The sequence below is a fragment of the Pelobates fuscus genome, chromosome 4 (assembly GCF_036172605.1).
Source record: "Pelobates fuscus isolate aPelFus1 chromosome 4, aPelFus1.pri, whole genome shotgun sequence".
NCBI lineage: Eukaryota > Metazoa > Chordata > Amphibia > Anura > Pelobatidae > Pelobates > Pelobates fuscus.
The window spans coordinates 66538655-66545761 of record NC_086320.1 but is presented as its reverse complement, the minus strand read 5'-3'; positions in this window follow the sequence as shown (position 1 = coordinate 66545761).

Genomic DNA, 7107 nt, shown 5'->3' with positions numbered 1-7107 from the left:
AATTCTAAAGGCAGAAGTTGTGATGGACATTGAAGTAACCCTTTAAGCAAGTTAGTGCACATCTATTTTAACAAACAAAAGGACTATGCTACATGTGTCTGGGATGTGTTACTCATGGGCAGAGTATTCCCAGCAAAACATTTACAGGGTAATTCCCTTAAGTGAGAATTGACAGCAATTTCAAAGTCGATTCAAAGTAAATTTAACATTTTAGACCAAACTAGCCAAATTGGAATTCTTCCAGTTCAGCTTTTTTCTCCTTAAATTAAAAATTCACTTTGAGATAATGTTGAATTCCTGACTTTAGTAACAAATCTGTTTACCACCTACTCCAAGGTTGTATTTGTTTTGGCACCAGGTGTGCCTTAGTGCCCTCCCCCAATTTGATATCAAACCATTTAGTAATGGTTCACCTTCCTATCTGTGGACTGCCAGGTGGAGCTCAACACCTACACTCTGCCAGAAGCTCTATTTGTTGAGTGGGCCGGGTGGTGCAGGTCTTATCATAGATTGTAAGCTTTAATTTCTGTTAATTTTTGTATTTCAACTAATTGTTGTCAAATATCTCCATTCTACAGTTGTAAAGAGCTGCAGAATATGCTGGAGTTATGTGAATTGTAGCTATAATACTAATAATGACTATAGAGCAATCAGCTAATGAGCCAGTCCTACATTGCAGGGTTTAGCTCAGGAGAGCTAACAGACAATCCTGCTTCAGAGCTTCAGGCTATACTTCCAGCAGAGGAGATTATTTATTTATTTATAAAATATTTTACCAGGATGGATACATTGAGATTTATCTGGTTTTCAGGTATGTCCTGAGTCTACAAAACATGGTATTGTTACAACAGGGTACAATATTACAAAAATACAATATACTAACAATACATAAATTGAATACATACAGGTAATACATATATTCAACCATGACAGGTGCATCCTGTGCTGAGGTATAAGAGATAAGAGAAAGGTGCCCGGCAGACCCCAGGTATGAAGTACAACATGACTTGACTCCTTACATTGAGGGGCACCAGCGCATACTTGGAGTGTTCCTTTAAATAAGGAAAGTTTTTTTACTGTTTTTTTTTTCTCGAAAAAATTATTATAGATTCAGTCAGTTTAATTAAGGAGATACTACTACATTGACCACCTCTTTTTTCTCAATGGATTGTTGAGTCTTGTGGAATATTGATTTTATGTTCTGCAATGGGCAGTTGAGTTCAAGCAATCACCTTAAAGTAAGAAGGATTTTCTATTAATCCATTGATAGGACAACACATTGGTCAGGGTTGCCTTGGCATTTGATACGTTTTTTTATGTTCTGTGTTGCATGTGTTTGTAAACTGAGTCCATTGTTAAAATAATAACTGATTGTATAAATGTATCTTCACGTATCCCTGAGTTTCTCTAGTCATGGTTACGTTTTGTTACTTTTGCTAACGGATTTAATGGATTTATTTTATTTATTTATTTTCCTGCCACCATTTTGTTTTCTTCTTAGAAAGTCACTTTATTCCCTTCTCAAGGAATTTACAAGTTAGCAGACCCATGTTCACATACTCTCATCCACCATCAGTGTCAACATCATCAGTGAAATAAAACATTTGGGGAAACTAAAAAGCAGGAAATGGTGCCCATTTGTGTGTTGCAATGCAAAAATGGCCACAGTATTGCTTAGCCTAGACAATATCAGACATTTTTAGTTTGCCAATTCTGAGATGTCACTTTTTCATTATTATATAAAGTGAGAGAACTTTTATTTTTCATAACGATTGTATTTCCCTTTGCAATCTTGTATCAATTAATAATGGAGCTTTTAGCGTTAAAAAAAAAGGAATTAAAAAATGAAAGGAAAAACAAGAAATGTGACAACATGTATATGGCTATCGGACAACTCAGATATAGTACGTTGTCACAGGCATCTCCACCTTAATATCATGACCTTTCTTGTTATATTCATATCTAATCTGTATGGTTACAAAACTATAAATAAAGAATAATATTAAAAAAAAAATAATGAAAGGAAAAAGTCAGTAGGCAACTGAAAACCCATTCAACCGCTTCAACTCTGAGAAAAAAAAAGCTTTCTCGCAAATCCAGTCTGTAGTGTCAGTGAATGTCCTTCAGTTAAAAAAATAATCAATAATAATAAAAAATTAAAAATAATAATAACAAAAACCAACAAGCAATGCCCTAGCAGCAGCAGTAATTTAATTTTGAAACAGGATTTAAAAAAAAAAAGGAAAAGAAAAGAAAAGAAAAAAGAAAAAGTCAGTGGGCACTGGACAATAGACGACCCACTAACCCCTTCCACCCTGAGAAGAATTGAGCTTTCCCATACATCCAGTCTGTAGCATCAATGACTGTCCTTCAGTGTGGGGGTTAGGGGGGGTGGGGGGGAAATGTCCTATCAGCTTCTCCCAACTGCGACTGTGCAGGTAGCAGGTTTAGTGACACTGCAAGACTCAGCCAGGCAAAACCAAGCTACTATAATGAAAGATATTCGTAAACAATACAACAACCAGCACCACCACACTTTCAAATTTCTGTTTTCTACAAATAGGTAAGAAAAGCAAAACAAAAACGGCCAATTTTCACTTTGCAAGTCAGTCTTCTTTGAGGCACTCAGAGTGATCTCAAACTTTGCTTTTCCACAATATATTAGCCTGAACCATTCGTCTAGTGGCTGATGAAGATTCGGGTGAATTTGAAAAGGGGGCAGTGGAACCTGTTGCATCATTAGCCTGAACCCCTATCTCTTGGTTGATTAATGCTAAGCTTAATGTTAATGGAAATGTTGATGATGGTGGTAGTGGTGATGATGGTGGTAATGGTAACAATGACAGTGAGTGAGCTACTTGTGCCAGTGGTAGCAGGTGCTGATTTTTATTTAAATGAGATGATTCAAAAACAGATAGAGATGGATGACATGATGGAGAAGATGCAGGAGGATAGTGCACAATACCCACTGGAGGAAATTATGGGCTGCTGCCTATCGTCTATAATATCGTCTGTAATTCCTCTGACCCATAGTCGAGTTCAGGGGGAACAATAATATCATCATCACCAGATTTATCACAGCCACCACCACCAACACCAGACATTGATACTCCACTCTATCTCTTCAGTAAAGATTGCCTCTGATAGCGCCCATGAAGTATGCTCTGTTGAGATTCCCCTTAGCTGCTTGTAAGGTTGGCTACAAGAAAGTATAATGCTTGAACTAGCTGTGGTTAAAAGAGCTGCAGTGCTAGAGCTGCCTCTTGGTGATTAATCAGACATTAGGGGCATGCTAGTCACACTTTTGTGAGGCCGAGGCCAAGGAAGAGGTGTTAAATCTCTGAGAGACTGAGCCACTACTGCTGATTGTGGATTGCAGTACACGACCCCTACTCTCCCTTAATTTTTTAGTGGGTTTAAGACGTAACATTGATGTTTTAATTTATTTTTAAGGTCAACATATATTTAGCATGAGACAAGTGCATGAGGTGCAGGAACATAAAAAAGCATGTGGTACATAGCAGTAATAGTGCACCATTTTTTTAATTCAAAACCAAATCATCATGGAGTCAAGAACAATGGAAGGAAGCAGAACATTGACATATCAACTTCTAGCTAACAATTGTCCCTAGTTGATAAAACAGACATATGCTCCCTATGCTAAATCATACATATTCGGAGAAACAAAAACAAGAGGCAGCATATAAGATCATAAGAAACATGCTGGTACCAGATATGGAAATAAGATGCATAAAGTGCAAATATATTGCAGATAGGGAGCTTAGTAGGCCTGCAAAAGGCTCTAGCATTGTATAGGAGGTTAGAGTGGGTGGTTAGAGTGGGTAAATATGCATCTAGGATGGAGGCTCCAAACCAAGGAGGCAGTGTGGGGGAGAGGTAAGTAATGCGCCATATAGTAGGATCTGGACATCTGACGTTCATAAATACCTACACCTAATTAGGGCAAGTATACCTGAAAAGAGTACAGGGCACAGCTACTAGTATACAAAACAGATCCTGCAAGTGAGATTGAATTTAGGATCGACAGTCCCAGGTTTCCTAGAAATGCCAAGGCCATCCCCACTAAGAGTATAATATGTAAGGTCCCTGCGTGAGTTACCACCAAAGAGCCATTTGCTCCATATTGATAGGCCATTCATGGTGGATGCAGTTGGACAGTTACAGGACCATAAGAAGGGTGGCCCTCGTGAGATCCTGGTAAAAGGTAAGTAGCGAGTTCTCAAATGTCAGGGGTGTTTTGCCCTTTAGTGCGGACATAATTTGAATCTTGTCTTGTAGGGTGATGTGTCTGAAGATCATGTCTAGGACCCTAGTGGACTTGATTTTAAAAAAAATATGGGAAAATGGTAAGCCCCTTCAATGGTTATTTTCCTTGCTATAGTATGAGGGAGAATAGTAGCCAGTAGCCTTCCGATATAATACGGTATCTCCTCCGTAGAACTCGTTTCAGGGATGCCTTGAATTTTTTTTTATTTTTTTTTTAAATTCTTTATTTTTGCACACGATAGGTAAGGCAATAAGAATACAACTGTGAGGCTTGCGCAGAAGCCAAAATACAAAGAACAATTGTGTAAACATAATAATTGACATCAGCACACATGACAAGCCACTTTATAAATTCTGTACCACTTGCCTCCCATCGAGGATTTTGTTTTTTTATAACCAGGCCTTGTGACCTAAGAGGGGGCCCAAACGCTGACCCTGTAAGCTTGTAATTTAGGCTCCCCCAATTCTCCTCCAATATGATCAGACCTGAGTGAGTAAGGAAATAAAGAGAGAGAGGATAAAGAAAACAAAAAATAGAACCGGAGACATCCAAGGTACCTGAATGTCAGTAAAAATAAGACCCCAGGATACCAAGGGCATAGCAAGCAGGATGTAAAAGAAGATAGACAAAGCAGGAAAGAGAGAGATGAGAAAAAAGAGAGAAGGGATGCAAGAAGATAGGGCAAGAAAAACGGGTGAGGGGGAAGGGTGGGGGGGGGGGGGAGGGGCGAGCGAGGCTAACGGATTCCACCCTGAAACCAGACCGCACAGTGCCAATACACCAACCAAACCATTTACCCAGCTCCTCAGCCGCTACCGGAGCCCACTACGCTCAAATCCCATGGTTCCCAAACCTTCTGGAAATTAGCTGTTGTTCCCCGTTATCTTGCGGTCAGGTCTTCCATGATTCTACCCTCCCTCACTCTAGAGAGCACTCCCCCGAACTCCGGGCCCTCAGGTAAGAGCCACGCCGCTGCTACCGTTCTGCGTGCGCTTAAGGTGATCACCCGCACTAGTTTCTGCTCTCTCCTCGTCCATCCTTCAATAGTTCTGTTTAACAGGTAGATCCATGGGTCTAAGATCAGGGACCTCCCGAACGTCTGTGTCAGAAGGCCTTCAACAGATTTAAAAAATCCTCGGATTTTTGGGCAATCCCACCACATATGGAGGTAAGTGCCTCGCGATCCACAGCCCCTCCAGCAATCGTCCGAATCTATCTTACGCATGTGATACAAGGTGACCGGAGTAGTATACCACCTGAGTAAGGTTTTCCATGCCTGTTCCTGTTGTGTCACGCATATGGAAGCGCTCTTGGTTGCTTCCCAAATCTCCTGCCACTCAATCCCTTCCAGTTCCTCTCCCAAATCCGATTCCCATCTATCAGTGTACTTTAGTTTACCCCATTCCTTAGTTTCGGTGCTGATATGAGCATATAGGAGTGTAATCATACCTCTAGGGGCAGAAACATCCCTACATAATCTCTCAAAGAAAGTGAACTGTCCCTGTGCCGCTGCTTTAATACAGGGTTTCCTGGCGAAATCCCTGATCTGAACGTATCTGAAAAAATCGTCAGGAGTCAGGGATGCCTCGAATTTTTATATGCGTGTAGCTGACAGTCTTTTATGGCCATTAGTTTAAGTGACAGAGTCTGTTGATGATTCTGGATCTGCTGCATTGAGTTGTCAGGTGAGGCTGCACGTGGCCCTTACCTGCACCATGATAGCTTGCACCTCCATTTTAAAAAGAACAGAATCAGCTGCCAGCAATATGTGTATATCAGACAGTAAGGCCTTCAAATAATATTTGTTGGTTGGGGCTGAGTCATCTAGAGATTCAGGAGGCATTGACTGTGCAGCTGGAGAGTGTTGTAATGTCTCTGGCTGCAACATGGTCCCTGACATTCAGAAATTCTGCGGGAGCGGGCCTGGGTTGTGCAGGTCTTTGTAATATAGTCCTGATATCTCTGCCATCAGCTGCGGCATGTAGTTTTTGAGAGTGCCGACCCATAACTGGCACACAAGCTGGTGAGGTAGTCGGTGTGGGAATTGAGGTGATCTCGACACAATCCAATGCTGCGCCACCCAGGAACACCTCAAGGCCCGAAAGTGTGTCAGGATCGGGACAGGGATCCAGCACGCAGAGTACAAAGCGTAGTAGGTACGTATACCGGACCTTAGAATGGCCGGACTTAACGTAAGGAGTAAGTAGAGAATGGTCAGAGACAAGCCGAGGTCGAGGGAACGAGAAGACAGGTAAGCGAGAGACAAGTCGGGTCAAAGGATAACAGAGATAAGCAGAGTAATACAAACAAGCCGGGTCAGAACCAAAGAGACAATAGACATACAAGAGCACTGAGTGACTAGACTGGCTAGAACCACGACAGGGCAATGAGCAAATGCGGGAAGCACTATTAAATATATAATATACAAAAGAAACAGGTTATACCCTTAACCTTTAACTGCAGTCTCTATTACTACAGTAATGTGGATGAACCTATCTTTCCTTGATAGTCAAACACTAATCTGTCACAAATAGCAAAAAATAGAATCAATTATAGATCTTATGTTTTAGATACAACAGACTCAGTAATAAAGTCCAATTTTGGTCTGTGCAAATTTCTTTATCCCAGGTATTCTCTTCGGTAGCAACACTCCACAATAGAGTTGAATATATGAAAAAAATATATGCAGAGAAAAAAATATATATAATTGGTAAAACTCTGTATTATTGTAATGCTTAAGAAGTAGTCAAAATTAATTTAAAAATAAAACTTGCTTTATTTAGCTCTTTGCTGAAATCAATTTCTAAAAGTTCAAGTAA